This window comes from Homarus americanus, unplaced genomic scaffold (assembly GCF_018991925.1).
Source record: "Homarus americanus isolate GMGI-L3 unplaced genomic scaffold, GMGI_Hamer_2.0 scaffold53604, whole genome shotgun sequence".
Classification (NCBI taxonomy): domain Eukaryota; kingdom Metazoa; phylum Arthropoda; class Malacostraca; order Decapoda; family Nephropidae; genus Homarus; species Homarus americanus.
The window spans coordinates 584,812-609,067 of NW_024742288.1; the positions used below are offsets into that span (position 1 = coordinate 584,812).

At 44.0% G+C, this 24,256-nt stretch overlaps 1 long non-coding RNA gene across 1 annotated transcript in view; it reads right to left on the reverse strand.

The window, feature by feature from the left end:
• The window catches only part of LOC121876717, a 117,860-nt gene that overhangs the window by 14,337 nt on the left and 79,267 nt on the right, over positions 1–24,256 (reverse strand). Inside the window, exon 4 of the long non-coding RNA XR_006090804.1 lies at positions 20,748–20,804. This is a non-coding gene — a long non-coding RNA (uncharacterized LOC121876717). The remainder of the gene's footprint in view (positions 1–20,747; positions 20,805–24,256) is intronic.

The following is a 24,256-nucleotide window of genomic DNA, read 5'->3' on the forward strand; positions in this document are numbered from 1 at the left end:
TAGCTAATGTAGAAAAAAAATTTAGTGCAGCTATTCTGGAGCCAAACACGAATTATGTTTTACAATTTTAGAGTTACCGAGGTTGTACTGTATGTATTCAACCTTACACACGTAGCGAGAAAGCTTAAATAAGACAAACACAGAAACATATGCATCAGAAAGTTTACTCCGATAGAAAATTACAAGTACAGATATAATAATTTTCTAAGTAGTAGTAAAAAAAAAACTTGGTTCCTCCACTTACGTATGATTAGTAAATCTAAAGACCCCTTAACGGTGTTATAATTATACGCGTGCACACGGCAAGAACAAAATCCGCGGGGTAATTACAGGTTAAACATGACACTGGGAGAGAATGAATAACTTGTTATGGTGGGCTACTCTCCCATAGCCCTACAGTATACTGCTTGTCTGCTGTGACCCTGACCGTGAAGTGTGGGTGGTGCTCTTATGATGGTTTAGGGGTAATAAGGGAGCTAGATACGCCCTCTGGTGTTGCGTGATGGGTTTAGGAGAAGACCGTGAAGGGTTAGAAAGGAATAGGCACGCCCTGCACTTCGCCCTGGCGACGCGGGTGTACACACCCAATTTCCGGTGGGCGAGGTCTCCCCCAGGCAGCAGCAGTTCGCGGGGATTTCCGACCCTACCACACCACTTGCCTGAGCTCAATATGTTTACTTCTTTCTCCTCCCCTCCTCAGTCCTGACACACAATGCCTCGTCCCCATACCTCGCCTGACCATCTCACACCCCGCCGCAGGTATTCACCATGACAAGGGAGAGATCATTACTCCTGGAAATACATCACGGCTACTAACCCACGCTGGTCGCCATGGCAGCTACTCCCGGATGTTACCCTCTGCCTAAGACGGAGTTACGTAAGACAAGCCCAACAACCCCCGTAATATCAGACACAACCGGTGCTGGGCGGTAATTCACACCCATATAAGTATCACCAGACAACCATGAACTCTCCTTGTCGCCAACAGAACTACAGCGTCTCTGATATTCCGTATCCCTGACGGTTGACATTTTCCTCCTCCTCCTCCTCCTCAGACTTATCGGACTTCTTCACATGACTTTTCCTTCTACTGTCTTCGTCCTCTTCTTGTCTTTCCCTCCCCTCTCCCGACTAGTCACTTCTCCCTCTTCCTTGTCGTCTTTATTTACTCTCTCTACTCGTTTTCCATCTTCACTTCTTCCTCCCCTCACAACATAACCTCACTCTTCCATCTACCTCACCTGATCTACTCCCTAAACTAGACCACTCGGCCAAGCCTATTAATCCTGGCCATCACCCTTCACAGACAGCGAGTTCATCAGTCTACATTTTCCTCCGTCGTAAGTTAATGTACATAACTATCTCCACAACCTGCAAAGTGTCCACCAGTGCATGAAGTGCGCGCGACCCAATAACTCGTCCATCTCACCTGTGCACTTTAACGCGTCAGAAACAATTACCAATTTAATTATTATATCTCCACTGCTCGTCCATCTCACGCGAGTCCTTCACTTAAGGAGTTATTAATTAATAACTTTCATTAGTTCATCACCACCGCCTGCAGGTTGTCCACATAGAGCATGAGGTACACCCGCCCTACATATTCATCCATGTTCTTCAACGCATCATAAATATTTAATGGTTTACACCAGTCTGCCTCCACCACCACCAGGCTGTCCACCTGTGCATGAGGTAAGCATGACCCAAAAACTCGTCCGTCTCACCAAGAATGTTTACCTTAGGTCTTCAACACACCTGAAACAATTAACGTGTGGTTTATACGTTCCTAAACACACCCAGCCACCTGACCACGGCCCTCCCAACACCTGTCATCGAACATCCACGTCAGCTCAGCTCACCAAGGACACCATAATAATGGTTTATTACCCTTCTCACGACACCGGGGTCTGAGGACGCGGATCTTGGGACAATGAGAAGACACAAAGGACAATGGAGACTCGGGACTCATGAACGCTGGTGACTGAGGTGACAGGTGGCAGCAGACTCATAATAACGGAGCCTCTGGGGACACAATACTAAAATCCAGGAGAAAAGATGTGAACCAAGATGATATACTCCCAAGGGAAAGAGGGCACAGGTAACTAGGGGAGGGAGGTGGTGAAGTTGTGTGTGCGTGCGCGCGTGTGTCAGACAGCCAACCGACCTTTACTACCCCCCCCCCCACCTCATTCCCTTGACACTTATCTCTCCGTGAGTGACTTTTTAGCTACGTCAGCAGCTCCATACGAGGACTTGATAGCTGGCTTACACAATCACTGACGGAGGAAACAATTGACTTCGAAGATAAATCTGTCACTCTCACTCCTCCCCCCACCAACGCACACACTTCAGGACCGTACTAAATATCTTGAACAGGTTTCTACGTAACTATGGATTAACAGCACACATACTTGGCTGACACAAGATACAACACAAGAGCAACTTTAGTATTTTGTCCTCGTAACTTCATCACTCAAGACACATCTACCTGGCTCTTTTAATATAACAAACAAACAAACACAGCTGAAAATCTACACCCAGTTAGGAAAGGGGGCTTTCACACTCACTCCCTCTCTCACTTCTTCGCCACCTCTCCCTCACTCACCTCCTCCCCTTTTCCTCTCACCAACTCCCATTACATTTCCTCTCATTCCCTCCCCTGCCATGGTACCACTTCTCTTTATCACATTTCTCCCTCTCACCCCCACCCCACCTCTCCCTCTCCCCCCCACCCACCTCTCCCTCTCGCCCCTATACACTTATCTCTTCGCCCTCTATATATAACCTGCCAAACCTCGCTACCTCCTCTCCTACACCTTGGGCGGCGAGGTGGAGTAAATAAAAAAATATCAAGGAATGGAAGGTATGTGAAGGCAGGGTGAAAGAAGGGAAAAAGATGGAAGGTTACGTGAAGGCAGGGTGAAAGAAGGAAAAGGGATGGAAGGTATGTGAAGGCAGGGTGAAAGGGGTGGAAGGTATGTGAAGGCAGAGTGAAAGAAGGGAAAGGGATGGAAGGTTACGTGAAGGCAGGGTGAAAGAAGGGAAAAAGATGGAAGGTTACGTGAAGGCAGGGTGAAAGATGGGAAAGGGGTGGAAGGTACGTGAAGGCAGGGTGAAAGAAGGGAATGGGAAGGAAAATAGTGAAAATGAAGGTCATATGAGACAGAGAGAGACAGGCAGATTACAACAGTTCTAAGCTAAATAAAAGGCAGGTAAACAAAACTAAGCCCAAACTTATCCTCGTCTTGCCTTTTCGACTCATACTGGTGACAAAAAAAAATCGTCAAAGAACAAAAACACAGATACAAGACGTGACTTTAACTGGCTAAGGAATATCCCTCGGTAGTGGGGTTGGGTTGGGTGGGGTGGAGTGGGGTGAGGTGGGGGTTGGAAGGATTCAGTGGTGGTTGTTGTTGTTGGGGAGGGGGGGTCATGGAAGCGTCATTCATACAGCCATTAACTAAATTACATCACCGTAATTTACAACGCCTAATAACAAAACCGATGGCGCTGGCGTGATGTGTGGGGGATGATTATTACCTCTTTAATGACCTGAAGGCATGGAAGAGTATCAGCTGGGGATAAGAATTTATTACAGATGGACAGGAGGGAAGAAGGTGAAGACAAGGGGAGCAGAAAAGAAGAATGAGGGAAGCAAAGGGGAAGGCGAGAGAAAGGAAAATCAATCTCTCTCTCCCCCAAAAAATCAGCAAAGGGGAAGGCGAGAGAAAGGAAAATCAATCTCTCTCTCCCCCAAAAAATCTCTCAGGAACTCTCTCTCTCTCTCTCTCTCTCTCTCTCTCTCTCTCTCTCTCTCTCTCTCTCTCTCTCTCTCGTCCACCCAATAATTACCTCCCCCTCTAACCCCCATCCCCTATGTACTCTCCCCGCCACTCGTTAATGAGACAATATTAATTAAGTTTGATCATCGTTTGTCACGCTCTCGCCTCATCTAATATTTACGCAGCACAAAACCTGTCAGGCAACAGCCACCACAAACACATAATTCAGATTCTCACAAGTTCCTACGTTATTTTTTTCCGGACCACCTTAGATTTCGGATTAACCTACCTTAAGATTAACCTAGTTTATTTCCCCCCATCAACTATAGATTAACCCTACCTTAAGATTAACCCTAGTTTATTTCACTTAAGATTACCCCCCATCACTATAGATTAACCCTACCTTAAGATTAACCCCTAGTTTATTTCACTGTAAGATTACCCCCCCCCCATCAACTATAGATTAACCCCTAGTTTATTTCACCGTAAGATTAGCGCCACCCTATTTCACCTTACGATTCTACTACCAGGAGATGTGTGGTCGCAACTAACTGACCCACTTAAGTTAATGCATAATGAAGGATTCTCAAAGTCTCCCACCTAAAACAGACCCATCCAATAGCTGCAGCTACAGTATGAAAACTAAACTCACTCGCTTAAGTTACTGCATATTGAAGAATTCTCAAAAGTTTCCCACCCTTAAGTTTTCCCAATAAAAAGAACACCTGTGAAGTTATCTAACCCACTTGAAATATACAAGTGTTTTAACATATCCATTAACCAAATATATTTCGAATTCACTCGTTAATTACAATGTGTACCGGTGTAACCCAAAACTTGATCATGGAAAGATTCGAAACCTCATCAAAAGTAAACAACACAAGAGGAGACCAATTTACAACACAACAACTGGTTAATGTGGACACTCATCCTTTAACACAACATGCTAGAGATGGAAGGAACAGTGCGATAAAAACATTCAACGCCCGCACAAGCAACAAAGAGAGCGCCTGGCGATCCCCATCTCCACCTCGAACCGAAACGCTTAAGATGAGAGAGAGAGTTCCTGTGTGTGTGTGTAGTCAAGTCATTAGCTCAAACCAACACCAGGTGGGCCGTGTCACGCTACTGTACAGATCAACGCCCTCAACTCCCACAGCACACACACACACACTTAATCCCTCCACACACACACTACCGCATGGTCAATAACACCCAATCCCAAGCTTACGTTACGCACATGATATAATTTACCCACTCAGGTACTCCCACCCACGTACTTATTACCATTATATAAAACCCCGGCATGTAAAGACCCAGCACCACAGATTACAACTCATGCAGATAAGGTTTAAATACTATTCAAATAAGGGATAAAAATATATGTTTCTCCTATTTTTTTTTATCAAAGGACTCGCAAACCTCAAAACCGTATTCACTTTTAGCCTTTTATATACAGTAATAGCACCTGGTGACTGGATCTGACCTTTGTTCATCTTTAAAAAAACATTCGTAATCATTTCATCAACCATACTTGCCGTAGTCTGTCTCCTTTGTTTAATCCCCTTGACCTTACACACGCCAGGGTGCCCTCTATCCCCACAGCCTCGACAGAAGGTGTTCAGGCCTCGTATAGCTCAACATTTAGTGAAAACCTTCAATACGGATGCCCACAAACTACGAAATACACCAAATGACATTAAGAAAGGGAGGGTGGGAATATTGCAGTGTGGACGTGAACAGGGGTGCTATATACCTCACACAATTTTTAAAACACCTCCCATGGCCTCACCACATACAGCTTATCATGTAGGGTACAACAACAACAGGTATTTACATAAGCTTGGTTCCTTTAAAGAGAAACACAGCAGGAGAGGATGAAGACCCAGGGAACAACAGTAACATATCGTCCTTCGGCAAATCTACACTTTTGACCTTCACCCGTGACCTCAACCTTTGGCACCAGAGTTCAATATCTGGTTTTTGTTGTTCCTGTTTGTGATTTATTTTCAAGTGAAGGCCTGCAACTATACACAAGGGTTGTGCTCCGGACAAGGTGGACTTTACAACCCAATAAACTGTAAGATTCCTCCCTCCCTCCCACACACATCCATAGATTATAAAGGGACAGACAGAGATCTTTACAGACAATTTTCTAACATAGAGAATAAAAAAACGCACAAGTAAACACAATTATTAAAACATAAGGGCGTGGCAGAGGGGTAAGTGCTTTTAAACGACGCCATTACCATGAAACACAAGACCAATAATGTGTATCTTAAAGGTCAAGATAGAGAAATGAGGAGCAAGCGGTAAACGAGGAGGAGAACGGTGGAGAACAAAGAAAGAGGGGGAAGGAAAATGAGGACAAGGCAGTGTAACAAGGAGATGATAATACGGTAACTAGAGAATTAAAGAAAGCAGAAAGTAGATGGTGTGAAAATCGAGGGAAAAACTTGGAGAATGTACCAACCAAGTCAACCAAAGATAAACAAAAGCTTACTTAATTTAAAGCTTTGTATATAATCCCGCTAAGAAACTGGACAAAGAGACGGACTGACTGACGGATTGATTCAAAATGACGGACGGGAGAGAAAACACAGAAATGGGTGCCGAGTCTGAGATACAATAGAGAAGGAGATTGACGTCACTCACCCCACCATTACCTTGAGATGGAGGGAGGGAGGGGGGGGAGTTAAGAGGACGTCACCCACCTACACATCATCCTGGTGGTAAGCAAAGCGTGTAGTTGGTGTCACCTTCACACACACACACACACACACACACACACACACGTACGTACGTTCTCTCTCCCATACATCATCCCAACTTCAAAATTTTACCACAATCATAAAATAATGAAGCGCCGCAGTCATCCGCCCTTACCGGTGTTAAGGAACAGATCCCAATACTCGGATTTATTCAGGGTGGCGAATAACACGGAGTGGCAGAGGTTCTACAAGGCTTGCCGCCACCACCGTCATTACCTCCACCAGACTACCATGTCGGCTTTTTGCGCATCATTCACCTGGCGCAGCTAACAGTACTTACCTCAACACTTCTGAACTCGGCTTCTACCTGCGAGCATTACAACAACCTTACACACTTGATTACGAGACTCGGGGAATTAATTGTACTGTAGTAAGATAACCTTTAGTATTCATGTTAGTTGGTTCATTCCAGCTATTAGCGAGGTCGGTTGGTCTCTCTCTCTCTCTCTCTCTCTCTCTCTCTCTCTCTCTCTCTCTCTCTCTCTAGCATCAAATAAGTTTAGATCATCATGTCACTAAAAATAAAAAACTTCACTTGACTACCCAAAATAACACTCACTCGGACGTGGGGTGATTTTTAACATGCAGATATTTTGGTTTAGTATTGTAGTGCCATTGTTGCAGTATCCTGGTAACCAAAGGAAGTAATAACACGCCTGGGCTAAGATGATTTTACATACACACACACTCACCATATCAGGAAGACAACTGATGGACACTTAAACGATGCGTTGAGAGTAGCATTAATGAGCCAGGACGGAGACAGTGCTGGCGACAAGTTACATGGGATCCTCAATATTTATCAAGTTTATCTTATCCACGTTTCCATTGTGGATCTACAAGAAATTACATATATATATATACATATATATATATATATATATATATATATATATATATATATATATATATATATATATATATATATATCATGTAGGTATATATATACCTTAGAGGAAAAACAATACTTGAATAGTTAACTTTTTCATGAGCAAAAAAAAATATATATATCAATATTTTATGCTTTTTTCACTTAATAAATGTTTGAAATCATAACGGAACTTTATAGATACCCTGTATATATTCTGACAACGTTAAAACGACATAAGCTGCTGCTTACAAACTACTCACCCACCCACCCACCCATCCATCCATCTATCCACCCATTCACACCCTCTAGCCAGAAAAAAGATATCCAAACAATATTAGAATGCTGTAGACAATGGTTAACACAAAGAGCACCACCACCCGTGCAGTAAATGCGAACAATCGTCTTATTTAACGATACTGAGTTAGATGCCCCTAACTAACTGAACAACTGACGAAGGCGACGAAGCAGACAAGTTGATGAAAACAATTCTTCATTGTCTTCATAAACAATCACGGTATAAGGGGACTATCGAGATATAATTGTCACTTTTCAATAGGATATTATTCACAATGGATACTGTAGCGAAGAAGAGGGTTTGTAAACAATGAACGTATGAAGGTGTGTGTGTGTGTCCTCAAGGTCGCCCGGACGTGGTAACAGCCTAACAGGTCAGCAGCCAAGGACGAGGGGTGAGGGGATAAGGAAAACAAGAACGGAAAGAAATGAAATGAGGAGAACGAGAGAGGAAGGGAGAGGGAGGGGATAGGAGGAGGAGGAGGAAGACAAGGAAAATCAGTCACAGAGACGAAAAAAAGCTGTAAAAGGGGGGAACCGGAAAACACTGGTCGAGGACAGAAGGTTGGATATGTAAGGAACAAGATGTAAGTGAATGTATTATTGTTGTAGCTACCTGGCATTTACCTCACGTCACGCCCGGGGACTCTTCCTATACCGTGCCCCCCCTCCAGACTCGGTGGCAACAGGATTTCGAACGTAGTGTAAAATTTCTGGGTGTAATAATAATAATAAACAGCCCTGTCATGTCGATATTCCTTCAACACTGATTAATTATCATTCCTCAAGTGTATCAACACAAAGACAGTGGGATGAAGAAAACCAAGACGAAGAACTGGATTTACAGATCACATAGTCCCCAGTCCTAACAAGGCTCAACTTAATCTAAACTACCTTAGAATCATGAGCCATTAGGACTGAAGCCTATGAGAAACTAAACACCAATGAGAGCTAGGGCACATTTTCCTTTTTATATGACTGGGGTTCAATAGGACTTGTAGCCCAATCTTAATAGTTTGGTTAGGTTAGGTCTAAATAAAACAGGGATCCATACTAAATTATTAGAGGGAAGAGGCGAGCCCCGGAAACTGACACCATGAGGAGGAGGAAGAGGAGATGCTCAAGGTGAGTAGGTGAGACTGTGGCTAGATATGCCGATTGAGACAGAGGCGGCTTACTGACAATAAGTGTGTGTTAGATTAGCTCCTATAGGGTGGGAGTGGGTTAAAGTTGCTCCTAAACAATGGGCGTTGGTTAAAGTCGCTCCTGGACGATGGGCGTGGTGTTGAAATACATCTCCAAGACGATGGGAGTGGGTTAAAGTAGCTTCTAAAGAATAGGCGTCGGTTAAAGTAGCTGCTAAAAGATGGGCGTGAGTTGGAGAAGGAATTACAATAAATAAATAAATAAATTAATGAAAATACAAATAATAATAACAATAACAACAAACATCTTATGAATTAGCCCCATATATAACTAGGACAAAGGAACATGAGGCAGGGTAGAGACTGGCGTGATGGCTCCTGAGATAACAGGTGGAGACGCAGCCAATGTTTACAGAAGTCGAGGGAAGACGCGAAAGAATTAATACAAGAACCAATAAGAACCAAGTGCGGACATCAAACATCCCTGTCAATACGAGCCAATCAGAACCCAGTCTCAGTTCCTCTCACACACACAGACAAAAAAACACACACACACACACACACACACACACAGAGCTAATGCCTTCCCCAGGAGAAAATGGTAAAGGGAAAGTGCACAGCCAGAGGGAAAAGAGGGTGGAAAGAGTTAACGATTCTAACTTAAAAGAGAAAGAGAGAGAGGAAGGGAGCCACTGTAGGCAGAGGGCCAGGGAACGACTTTGACACTTCTTCCTCACCCCGGTAATCCCCTTCAAATGTAATACCAATCAACATGAAATACGAAACTCTGTCAGTAAATGTGTTTATGTAGCCATCAACCCCAACCAAACACAACGCAACCTAACCTAACCCAACCCAACCCAACCCTACCCAACCCAACCCAAACTAACCTCACATTACCAAACAAATTATTCATATTCAAGGTCAAATTTTAATACGTTATGTGAGTCAATGCATAACACTGAAAGATGGTTTATACTGTAAATGTTCGCCCCCAATAGCGCATCTGTCTTAACAGTGTGTGAATCACCGAGGACTACTGACTGCTCTTGCTGACGCTGCTGCTTCTAACAGAGATCTTTTAAAGAAAGAGTTAGTCTCTAGGAAAAGGCTGGAAGATAAAAACCTGTGGAGAGAGAGAGAGAGAGAGAGAGAGAGAGAGAGAGAGAGAGAGAATAGTGTGAACAATTATAGAGGATGCGACAAAGGATGAGACAAAGGGAGAGTGATGGCAGGAATAAAAGGTGACGTGATAAACAAGAACAGAAAGACAGAGATGGAAGAAAAGTTAATTACTGAAAGGAGTCCCATAAAAAAAAATAAGCAATAATAGTAATATAAAAAAATAATACAAATAAAATAATAATAAACTTCACTTCAGACACATCTCCATATATGTACACAGAAACAAAGGTAAATCAGGACTGGCGATGATTCAAAGGATATAGTTAACTTCAAAAGAACGCCGCAGTCACGAGGAGGAAGAGGTGGTGATGATGGTAAGGCAAGGCACATAAATGAAGATGAACACCTAAGCTACCTCCCTTAATATATATAACCAGTGACTCAGCCGTCGTGGGGCAGTGGAGGAAAATTGCTTAAAGGACAACAGTAAAGGTCACACACATCCGCCACTCCGTGTTTTGTTTACAACCCCACAGCTGGCCGCCCACCCACCCACGGGTTCACCACTGCCCCCAACCACAAATCCACATTATGTTCCCTCGGCACTAGATAAATTTGTCTCTCTCTCCACCTCACCTCGAATCTCTTTATTCCTCGTCGTCTGTACCCCCCTCATTTATGTATGTCTGTATGTATGTAATAATAATTAACGGTTTATTGAAAAAGCATGGTAGCCGGAAGGCTGAAAATATACAGTTGCATAACTGTATGTATGTACTATATGTAAGTAGGTATGTATCGCTTCCTACAAAAGACCCTACACAATCATACCAGATGTAAGGGTGACGGAATAGCTGACAGGCACACACGTCAGACAGACAGACAGACAGACAGACAGACAGATAGATAGATAGATAGAGGGAGGAAAGACTAGACAAGGAACTGACACAAACAAAAAGGAGACATCAATGAAACAGATGCGGTAATAGGTGTGGTGCGTACAGTATATACAAAGCGTGCGTCTTACAGCCATTAACTACGCGTCTCGTCTACACTGCGCAACTCGCCTGATAAATATATACTGTATATATGCTGCGTAGCTATCGTGTACACAGCGCAATCCCAGTGTGTGTGTGTGTGCAGAAACCGGCCGCACATCCACACATTAATACTTTCCCAAAAAACACCAGGGGCTCTTTTGTCATCGCCTGACTTCTTCTGAGAGAATGGTCGATTAGGGTGGGGGAGGCGCAGAGGGTGAGGGGAGGCGCAGAGGGTGGGGGGAGAGAGGGTGGGGGGGGGGGAGGCGCAGAGGGTGGGGGAGGCATAGAGGGGTGGGGGAGAGGCGTAGAGGGTGGGGAGGCGTAGAGGGTTGGGGTGGTATATATATATATATATATATATATATATATATATATATATATATATATGCTGATAACCTACAAGGAAAAAAGAAAACACGAAGTTCCCAAGGCTGTAATTCACATCTTCAGGGAATGAGTACAGACTATGGAGAAGTACAAAACAAGGTGTATATATACAGAGGAGGGTGAGATCAGGTCCACAATGGTCAGGTATTAGGTAATGACCCTACTAATCTAATCGTGAATTACACGAAAGCGCTTGGGAACTTCGTGTTTTCTTTTTCCTTGTGGTTATCAGCATATACCTAGATCACGCGCACGTCCAGTGATTTACTTGCACATATATATATATATATATATATATATATATATATATATATATATATATATATATATATATATATATATATATATATATATATATATATATATATATATACATATATATATATATATATATATGGTATACATATATCACTGTAGGTGCGCGTATGACATACTGTATATATACATACACATACATATATATATATATATATATATATATATATATATATATATATATATATATATATATATATATATATATATATACACGTCATATTCTAATTGAAGACTAATCAGTGTGGGCTAGCAAATTTGGGATAAACAGCAAGAATGTCCTCAAACACCCCCGATTCAATGTAGTAATTACAAAGTTCAAGATATAATAAGTCAGGTGGCCTGAAGTCTTTGACAGTGTCACATTCAATAATATAGTGTTCAAGTGTATGCTAAGAAAGAAAAAATCTCTCTCACACACACACACACACACACACACACACACACAGAGAAAGATAAGGAGGAGTAGGGAGGCTAGAAACACTGGAGGAGAATGAGGAAGATGAGAGGGACTGAGTGGGGTGAGGGAAGGGTGCAGTTCACGAGAGGGAGGCACAGAGATGCAAGGTTAGCGAGGAACCCCCAGGAAATAACTTCAGATACTGGGAGGGGAAGGGGGGAGGGGGGCTGGAGATGAACGAAGAGAAGAGAAAAGAGCTAAGTCGGGATGTGGAACAGGGTAAGATGAGAGGAGATAGAATGACGTCAAACAGGAAAGGCGACAAGAGGGGGAGGGAGTCAGATTGAAGAGGGAATGGAGGAGAGGGTAGGGAGTGAGTATTGGAAGGGGAAAGAGCGGGGTGATGAGAGGTGAGCCAGAGCAGCAAAGGGAAGGAAACAGTAGGAGGGAACGAGTGAGGAAGGGGAGAGTATGTAGCTAATGGAAAAAGAGAAGCGAGGCAGTATAGGCAGCGGGAACCACTATTGTGTTTACCAATAAACGTCACGGCCGTGGGACTCACCAACTAGCGGTAAACAACACACTCTTACCCTCCCACTTTCAGAGAGCGCGTGCTGCTGCTTAGAGGGCGAGGCAACGTTCGTCTGGCGTAGCTCCAAAAGGGTGAGTACTGTACTGAATGCTTGTGCTGGAGCAATGTTTCTGGTATGCACCTAAACCTCAGTCACACCTAATTCACTAAATGGACGCTAAACGCCTATAAAGAACAGTCGGAAATAGTAACTTAAGATTAGAAAACGTCAAAAGCAACTTTTGATGAGAAATGGAAGAAAGTAAAAGTGAACACGGCAGCAGTAGGGTCCCAGGAGGCGTGGAGTAGATTATGAAAATGTACAGGTAGGTGAAGATGACCAGTGTGGAAGAGACAGGTGAGGGTATATACAAGAGTGATGAGAACGGCCGTACACCGTGAGGGATGGGAGAGATAGGTGGAGGCTGGCCAGCCCTACCTGGCGCCCACCCAACACATGTCACACCACGGGCCCGTCCTCTTAATCATCCCTCACCCATCCCTCTCTCTGCCAGGTCTCCCACCCCATTTTAGTCCTTTATACAAGGTCATAACTCTTGACCCAATAAAAGCCAAAGCCTTCCCAGGTCATTTTGGTTGTCTCTACGTCACTAACTTTGTCTCATCCCATTCATTCAACGCTTGACCGAATACCCCTTCATCCTCCCCAGGTCACAATTATTTGCCCTTGTGTTACTACACGAGCCTCAGGTCAACCAATTAATCCCTATACGACATTTCATTTGTCTCATCATAACACCCCCGTGGATCACTCTGATAAGACTTGATCCAATATCACACGGAGTCAATCTATACTCACCTCCCAAATAAGCCTATAACCGTGCCTGATGCCGTTTGGTACACATAGCCTACTCTGGGGTTATGAGACAATAGATTAAAAATGCAATACACGCCCTGACCCAACCTACGTCAACCTAACCCCAAACTCTCCCTGGGCGTTGTATTCCGACTCAGGGTGCCAGGATACAAAAAAAAAAGAGCGAAGCGTGCTGTCGTTTGTATCTTGGTCACGGAGGCTCCTTCGGCCATCGCTGTTTGTAGGTGAGGGAAAAAACGGAGGGCTAAGCTAGTTCTTGTGTTGCTGGTACGTCCAGAACAGTGTTTGGGGATGGGAGGAGGAACACAGAGGGATAGGAGAATAGTGTCATGATTAGTTTGTTGGGAGGAGGGACGGGGAGGGATAGAAGTTACGACTAGTTTCATGCTGTATTGTATAGTCTATAGTGAGTTTTATGAGGAAGTTCCGTTTTATAGTGTAGTAGTGAATCACTGAACTGGTTCGTTAGGATGTCATATTCCGTTATATAAGCTCATAGTGATTTGATCTTATACTGTTAGATGACCCTACAGTGCTATATCTCGCTATAAGATCTATGCAGCAGGAGTAACTGCAGGGGAGACAAGGGTAGAAGGCAGGGGTAGCAACAGGTGAAGGCAGGGGGTTGCAGCAGCCGGGAAGGTAAGGAGTAAGAGGAGAAGCGGTAGTGGCAAATGGTGTCCCGACCAAGTATCCTATCACGTCTGATAGAGCCAGCTGGTGTGACAGGTGCGAACTGTACAGGAGAAGCAAGTCGTGGGCCGCCCCAGACGACCTTGTCCGCTACTACCCCCTGCCGGGAGCGACGGCCGACCTCAACACTAGACACTGCCACCATCAACCCCCTCTTACGGTGCTTTGTGTCCGCCGTCAGTACCGGGGTATTACCGTAAAGCTCTCGTCGCGCACTCGCTTCTTACAAACTCATGTCAACACTTGTTACTGTGTGAACACTGCAAAAAATCTAAAATATAAGAGGACTACTTCACAAAGGACGCAATGCGGTGCTGTGGTGTCCTGTTACATAAGTCACTGTAGGGCAAGGTAAGGTTAGCTGGGATTAACTTATGGCAGGTTAGGTTAGTCTTTATTTTTATTTTTTTAATAAAAAGCACAGGGAGAACTAAGAGTAGAGTCGTCGTCAAAGACTGGAGACATATGAAGCAGGATGGTTTGAAATTACTGTGTTTCTATGGGAGGAAAAACACTTTATGAGTGAGTTCACCATAGTGCTAGTCCGGGATACACTTAAGTTCTGCAGAATGGAATTTCAATACAAATGTCATGGGCCCACCCAGATACATCAGGTTAGGACTTGTTAAATTAGGCTAGCTTTGGGTAAATTAAGTTTAGTTATTACTAGTTAGGAAAAATTAGTTAGGTTTTGGTTTTCGGCAACTTTCTGTTGTTCCATCCCTGCGTGGGCAGTGCGTCCCTTGTCACCACACTGTTGCTGTCTACAGGTCGTCATCCCGGTAATGATCCTGAGCCTAACGCCACCAGCTGCTCCTCTCCATACTGAAGGCCTTCCGTTATTACCTACCACCACAAGTATTCCCAATCATAGTCCAGGCAGCCAATGATGATTGCCGTGCTAATGACGCCCTTACCTGGAAAATTTGTACCTTCCCCACCACAAGACAAACTCCACTAATGACCAAGTCCCAAATTTTCTAAGGTTCTGAAGCTCAAATCCTTCGTAACTGTTAGGTGTTAAACCAAAAATTATCTGACTTCCGCTTAAGTAGACGACTAACATCCAAACTGACATAAAAAAATACATTAAGGCGAACTAGAAACATTGACGTACGGATCTTTGGAGTCTGGGATCAAGGAGGGTTACCACGCAGCACTGCCTTGAGGACACTCCACTCTGTATATACGTTGGTAATGGATTTCATCAGGTAATTGGGCAAGTTCTCCACTGCCGCCCACAACGCTGCCGGGTTAACACACCCACTCTTGTGTGTTTTACTTCACCCACCGCTGTGAACCACTCTACACCTGCCACCAAAGTAATGCTATTAAAACGACGACACAAGATCCTTCCACCTATCCGCTGTAAGGGAGTAAACAGATGAACTATCTCTTCCCTACCGTGGTGTTATATTACAGCACCAGTATTAGACTCTCAGTGTTACTCTCAAACATCAGAAGGAAGACTGATGACGTTACTCTAACATCAAAAGGAAGATTCTTTCTAAGGCATCTGGACACATCCCTTGATAAAAAAAAAAAAAGTAAATCAAACGACCACTGTTTCTCGACCACTGTTTCTCGTCATGGCACCAAGGTATACAGCCAGTTCCCTAGCGATCTGGCACACCGACAGCAAGGAACCACTACCAGAGCCAACACCACCAATACCAACACCAGTGCCAACAAGTATATAGCAATCACGTGGCACACAAAACATTCACTATTCCCATCCACCTGCCACGAGTCTTCAGTCTTCACCAGCAACCAACTGGCTGCCAAGTTTTTTTCCAATTATCAACAAACCGGCTGCCAGATATTTCCAAGTATCAGTAAATTATCTGCCAGAGTTATTTTCAATTATCAACAAATTGGCTTCCATAATAATCAGTGTAAATTTCAATTAACAACAAATTGGGCACTAGCGTTGGGCACTAGCGTTACAGTCATTAAGAAACCGGCTACTGGAACTTACAGTATAAGTATAGGTAGGTAACAAGCTTGTTACACGGAGACTCCAGTTACAGGTGAGTGGAGGTAGTTAACCTTGGAAGATGATGGCGAGTTAAAAAGTAAAAGGTAAAAAGTTAAAATAAAAGGAAAAAAGAATGGGGAGAAAAAGGAAGAGGGGGAAGAAGGAAAATGGAGAATGAAAAGGGGAGGAGGAGGAACAAAAAAGGAGGAGGAGGAGGAGGAGGAGGAGGAGTGGTGGTGGTGTTAGTGAAGCCCTCAGAAACCACAACCCGCGTCACCCTCAGTCGAATAAGCCTCTTATTCTCGGCGATGATTAGGCCAACGTCCCCGCCCCTTCCTGACCCCTTTCTCTCACCCACGGCACCTCCCCTCACCTTCTCACTACCACTTATTCCTTCTCCAACCAGATACCTCTCTCCTAAACACTTACTACCCTTGACCCCACTCCTATTACACCCTGACACCCACTCACAATCCTACCCCTATTCCATGTACCACTAATACCCGTCCTTACACCTCCATTAACACCCATCCACTCACCAAAACCCTTCCACCTCCGTCCCAGCAACATCCACTTCACCTCCGTCCTAGTGTTCAACCACCCTACCTTCCACCAGCAACAACCACCCTACCTTCCACCCCAGCAGCAACACCCACAGGCCATCACCAAAGCTTCATACCCTCAACACCCTGCCACTCAACACCACCAAAGCTTCATACCCTGCAACACCCTGCCACTCAACACCACCAAAGCTTCATACCCTGCAACACCCTGCCACTCAACACCACCAAAGCTTCATACCCTGCAACGCCCTGCCACTCAACACCACCAAAGCTTCATACCCTCAACACACCACAGCCAGCACCTCAACAATGTGGGTGAACGGCCTAAATTATCTTATCACGGTGCAAATAGTTCATAACCACCTGGGATTTTGCATCAGGATAGAGAGAAGAGGATGATGGGGGTGAGGAGGAGGTGGACTAGGAGAAGAAATGAAGAGAGAGAAGAGAAAGAGAGCGTAAGAAAAAGAAAGGAGGGATGGAGTAGGAAAAATGAGAAACAGGATAAAAAGGAGATGACGCAGAAGGAAACTAACAAATCAAAGAGTAACATTAAAACAACAAGAAGAGGTGATGAAGGACTGATGATGCTCTCTCTCTCTCTCTCTCTCTCTCTCTCTCACCAACTAAACTAATAACTTCCTGAGCCCATCTGTAACACAACACAGACATCTCTAGGAAGGACCGATATTAATCGCTGGCTTCCTGGACGCTGCCTGGTTCACGAGGAAGTGACCCGTGCCAACACAACAACAGAAAGGGGAACGAGGGGGGAGGGGGGGGACAGGAGAAGTCCCGCTCGTGCTGGCAAAACGGTGACGATTGACAAAGAGAAGATCCCAGGAGGTAAATATGCATTAGCTCAACTTTATGTTTACGTGTTACTCCTCACCACCTGACCCAGATTCTAAATCCGGATTCTCAAAAGATCCTGGGGGTAAAACTGTTCATCATAATATAATACTCGGGGAAGGGAGGTTGCACACATCAAACAAGGTCGGAAGTCTTATACTAATACACTACACCTCTGAATGACCCAGATTTCTGCCACAACACGGATTCTCTAAGATTGGTAATTTGACATTCTCCTCATAAGACAAACTGTATACCACACGGGGTCAGCTGGCTCGACCTGCGGTAATACACTCTGGCACCAGTTTAGCCCGGGACTCTTGATTTCCAACACCTCGTACGGTTATGTTTTCCTCGTAATCCAGGGAAGAAAAAGATATATCACAAGAGGACAGTTGGTTAGCGTAGATACATTGATGTTCATTGCCTTGCATAAATTCACAGACGCCTTTTTTTTTCCTTTCTGAGTGAAGACAAAAACGCGTTATCTACTTAAGGTGGGGTCTTAGTGCAATGTCAGAGCCCCCCCCCCCCTTTACTGCCATCTTTTTGCCATAACTTCTTTAACGAAAAACACATACTGTTTTACTTCTTTCCCCGTGAGGCAAATATAACACTTCTTTCCCCGTGAGGCAAATATAACACTTCTTTCCCCGTGAGGCAAATATAACGTTCGTAACTTCGTACCCTAAAAGAATTCGGGAAATGGCCTTCACGTGATCCAAGGAGGCTGTCTCTAAATCTTAAGGACATGGGGAGAAAATATGTCAGTCCGAGATTGTATCGTACTTCCCAAAATAATCAAGTTATGGGTGTAACTACGTGAGGGTACTACCAGTGGGCCACCGTGTCTAGACTACCTGAAGGAGAGGGGTTCCCAGTTCCTCACCTGCGGGGCCGTGAGTGTGGGGGTGGAGTCACTTTACTCACGGCCTCGTTGGTGTATGACTTGACACTCACTCGCCCTGGTTGTGCCGTGTGAACAGAGAGCATGTGATAAGCGTGCTTGGTGGCCTCCTTCACACACACACACTCACTTGTCAACACATTACATCATCATACATGCTACACTCACTTCACAACACACATACACACACGTAGGTTCAGCGAAATCCACTACTTTATTAATTATTCCGAGACGGACTCGCACTTTCTATGGAGGCAGAAATGACCCATAACTGACGGACTCGCACTTTCTATGGAGACAGAAATGACCCATAACTGACCTATAACAACTCCCCTATAACATGAGGGAAAATACTAATTATCTGACATGCCCAAATATGGCGACATTAATCACGTTCACTTCAGTTTCTCGTAGAGCTACAACACGTTCGTAACTATCCCAACACACGAGCGTACAAAAGAAAGGTATTCCCCAGGCCCTGTCTTGTTACGCAGCGGGGGAAAATAAGAAAGTTAATCAAATTTCCACACCGAGTATTTCCCGCTGTCAAGCAATCCAATTTATGCCAACCCTCCCGTGTCTGATTGTTTATGTCTCTACGTCGACTTACACAGTTCAACATAGACCAACGGTACCTGAGCAATTGTGTCGCCAGGGATGTTATTACCACAATCAATCAACCAACATTGACCAACTCTCTAATCCACATGAACGTTACATTAAAAAATATATAAATAAAAAAAAAACATGAACTTGAATCAGTCAGGAATACTGAAGCCAGGGTAAAGTTGCCAGCCAGGACGGAAATTGAGCTACTGTCGTCACTTCCCGTAGTCGCTCGCCCGGTCCACACCCTATACACTCACTCACCCTGACACCTTACACCCCGCAACACCTTCCTCTTGCCTGCCATAATACGGAATAATCTCATGCCCTCACTCAACGTCGTGTATAATAATTTCAATGCAAAAACCTATTAAGAAAAGGAATATAAACGGGTACATTGCATAAAGGTTTACTCTAAAGTCCCCAGGGAAGAAAGTTACACCACAAGGCTCGACTACAATGCTCCTCTCACCCACAAGACTCATAATTGTTACCATCATACAGCTGAGGCTTTCCAGATTATCCCCATCAAGACGTTTCACAGTACAACTCGACTACTTAAAACAGACAAGTATTTTAAGTCAACAAAGCGACACGAACTTCCTTATCACACCAGGGACCTCCAATATATACAACAGAATACCTACAAGAGCCAAAGGGACTTATCTCACTCGCCCAGTACACGTGTCACATATACCTACTGTGTTCCCTTCTATGTCAAAGGTAATTTTCAGTTTATAATTATGTGCTTCAACGAGCCATCCACAACACCCCAGCCGAGGTCTCAGTGGGACTCTTTTCTGTAATGTTGTATGACAATTTCACCGATAATCAAGAAGCGATAAGTTCTCTCAAGATGGCCACCAGGGCAGCCATTTTAGGCGATGACATATCATCAAATTACGGGGGACGCAGCTACACCAGGAGAGAATAATTCCCAACTATTTGCACGAAAGTAAAATTGCAGTTTGTGATGACGTTACAAAAACTGGTAATGGACAATGAACCAAGAGCTAATAAAAAAAATCATGTTGAAATTTCCAATTACATATAACACTTCCTTACTGATCATTATAATCATACCAAGGGCAAGAACGCACAAGTGAAACGGTCAATACACTAATTCAGGTACATATTAACTACCGTGATGCTGGGGACATGAATAGATTGGTACCTTAGTCTCTACGAATAATTTTCAATAGTTCAGAGGTTATCTATAAATAATATCGTCTTGTGTATTCTAAGTAAAGCAAATGTGATCCTGGGGACTTTATTTGAACATATGTGTCGTCTTTCACAATACACACAACCATCACTCTGCCTGACCCCGCAGCTTAGACGACTTTTTCCAATGTTTTCATAATCAGTGCATTTGAAGCCCCGCCCTCAGTCTCTCCTGGCGGATCAACAACTTCACCTGAACATATCTGAATCCCCATCGCCCAAGGATACTTCCTGTTTAGACTAGCTCAAACTGGCCCTGTGGCTCTTGAGAAGAAGTCGTTCAAAGAAAAACTTGACGTTAAGACAAACTAACAGACAGAAAGACAGATAGACGGACGGATACCACGACCACCTGACCCCAGCTTAAAAATCGACTACTTACAATACATGAACACCCGGAGAGGAAGACAATCAGGACCCCTGGCTACTGGCTCCTTACCTGAAAGAAACAAGAGAATATTATTAGCATAACTCACCACAGTCACCCCATCCACAATGCTTGTTCTGACACACACACACACACACACACACTAAACTCCAGGTGAACCACAACTCCCTCCCCAATCCCAACAATTGGTGTAGTATAAATTAGCCCACTTATTACTTTCTACCTGCCTTTCCCACGACCGTCTACAGGTAACTGGGATATTCTCCTCTCTCTTACACACTTTCTTTTGTAATTGTGAAAAGAAAGAAAAAAAAGATTTACTCCGTTTTACACCAAGGGAGACGGGGAAAATAGAAGGAAAGGAGAGAGGGTGAAGAATAGAAAATTTAAAAACTTAATAAATAAAAAAAAATGAGAAAAATGATAAGATAAAAGAGGAAAAGCGAAAACGATAAATCATTAAAGAAAAATAGAGAGAGAGAGAGAGAGAGAGAGAGAGAGAGAGAGAGAGAGAGAGAACGACGGTAGCGCAATGTATACAACCTACCATAAACTTTTCCTCATCTGTAACGAAGATTTGTCCACGGCTGTCTAGTCATTACCGCAAACTTTCTCAATCTTACTTGGGTGGATCGGTATGGTGGCGTTGTATGGTGTGTTGTTGTAGTGTGGTGTGTGGGGGTGTAGTGGTTGGTGTGGGGGGTGTGGTAGTGTGGTAGTGGTGTGTGGTAGGTAAGTTGGTGTGGGGGTGTAGTGGTTGGTGTGGTGGGGGTGTGGTAGTTGGTGTGGTGGGGTGTGGTAGTTGGTGTGGTGGGGGTGTGGTAGTTGGTGTGGTGGGGGTGTAGTGGTTGGTGTAGGGGGTGTAGTGGTTGGTGTGATGTTGTAGAGTTGTGTGGTATAGTGTTATGTTGTGGTGTTTTAGTGATATGTTGTGGGTATGGTTTTGTGGAGTTGTAAATTTGTGGTGGAATAGAATGATATGTTGTGGCGTATGGTGTTATGTGATATGGTGTTGTTACGGGGTGTTATGTGGGGATGTTGTGTTGTAGGGTATTATAGTGTAGGGTGTGGTGGAGTGGTGATGCGTTGTAGGGTGTGGGATGGGTTGTGGTGGTGTATTGATTGTTCGGGCGTGGGGTGTGGTTTGGAGTGCTGTGGTGTGTAGTAGTAGTAGTATCAATCAATCACTATATCCACGCACATCCTGAACACGTGTAATCTCTTTCTCTCTCTCTCTCTCTCTCTCTCTCACTGTATAATTACCGCCCACTAAACTAAGGCGAGTTTCTCCACCTTAGACATATCTCGTTCTCTTATTAAATTATACAACGCGTCGCGCCTCCCAGCCTTTTCCAACAAGGTTAAAAAACACAGTAAATAACTAATACTTTTTCTTGTGTTGGCAGAAAGCCGAATGAGGATTAAGCTAGGACGAAAGTAAACATCAGCTCAGCTTTGCCGTGTACTGCCTTCACGGGTTTAATCTGGTTAATCTGGTTTAATCTGCATAGTGAATTTGGTAAATATAGCACACAGCCAGATTGAAAAATGTTATGCTTTCTCGTAAAAATCAGGATGTAAGCGTAGTGTAACAAATATAGACGCTACTAGACTGCTAACTGTAGTTGTTTGTGAAGAACTGAGGAGCAAATTGGATAACAAGAGGAGCTGTACCGTGACCTGGCTCTATGAACAGCACAACACACTGCAGTCCACCACATGAAGAACGAGACGCAAAAATATAGATGAATGGATGTGACGAACGACAACTAACACGCGTAAATGTATCTACAGTTAAGCTGAATACACTGTACGTCTGTATGACTGTCCTTGTGTGTCCCCGGGTAGTCATTAAAGAAGCAACACATTTATTACAAGTGTCACACAATATCATGTCTGACCCGGGAAGGAAAACTTTGTAACAAGAAAACATCACCCGCTCGAGTCATCAACAGCAGCAGGCGCCGCCCTCCTCCGCCCAGCTCATGGAAACTGTGTCACATCAACGCCAGACGTCCTTCGGCCGCCTGCAGTGGTGCTCTTTAATGGTTGGAGCCCAAACCTTTAACCGGTGCGACTTACCACAATTCAAAACACTCTCCCTCCCTCGATGCTCATTCATGTAGAACACATATGAGAAAACGAGACACGCGTCAAAGAATTTGCATGCGACACGTCCAAGGTTGAGCACAGGCAGCTACTAAAACTCACGGGACCACGAGTACAAAAGTTCAATTATCGTCACATGTCATACAAAACTTTTTTTTAGGACAAGACATGAACTGCATGCAACGATCCGGTGAACACTCCAGCCTGAAACTTTTACCAGTCAGCGCCCATGACGTCACTCATGCGGGGCCTTGTATTACACACAGGTAGACTACAAGATGGATTAATTTCCCCCGTTTCTTAGGATAATTGTGAGCTAGTTGGGTTTTTACCATAAGTAGGTATGGATATGTTTACACTTGTAAATAATGTCTTTCCTGATTCTTTCAAATCTTTAATAAAAAAAAATCGAGCAACTGTTGTGGTCGATCAAACTGTGAAGGACGTCCTTCATCACACGCTGAAGGACAGACAGGTTGAGTGATATTGAGAAAGTTTATTCAGAAGCACCAGTAAAGAAAAGGTACAGATTTTAAAGCACGGTTACCATAATTCACCACATTATCATATAGGTAGAGCCATAACTATAAACGTACCTCAAAATATTCCTTAATCCAGTCCCATTACATCACGAGACGTAGAGGAGTAATGATACAATGATTAACATAAGTACTGTGAACTTATCATTAACCTGGTGCTTAAACCTTGTCCTGATAATGGTGTACTTACAACCTAGACGGGATATAACCTATTCAATAACAACCTACGCAACTATGAACACCCTACGCTGGCTCAGAGAATAAGTATAAAATGGGCTAAGAATAACGGAATCAGCCAAGTCTAGGTGGAAGTCCTTCAGCTGTCACTAAAAGAGAGTAGGAGTGAAGCAGAGGCACCTGTTATGGTCGTGTGGTAAACGTGATGGCCTTAGTGTGGCAGCGTGACCTCGGGGGACTGTTACAAGCTTCCCGTTATAGGCTCCCAGCTGAGTCACACACACACACACACACACACACACACACACACACACACACACACACACACACACACACGAAAAAAGTATGTTACTGTCTAATGAAACTCATCCACCATCCAATCAAGTCTTGCTTTTTTTTAGTAACTATTTTCAATTTTGTTTTTAACCATGTGTAATAAGGTGTAACTCCTGCGTACTCAGCTAAGGTTCCTCCCCTGTAACACCCCGACCCACCCCTCTGTTCTCATTTCCTCCCTCACTCCACTTCCCTTCCCCTGCTTGTGAACATTAATTTGAATTTCCCCTTCCATTATATAGGCTCGTTACCATCACCTTAATCCTTCCCTTCTACGCTTAACTCTTGAATCACACACACACACACACTCCTACAGGTACTCACGTTCCTGTATCGACTGTA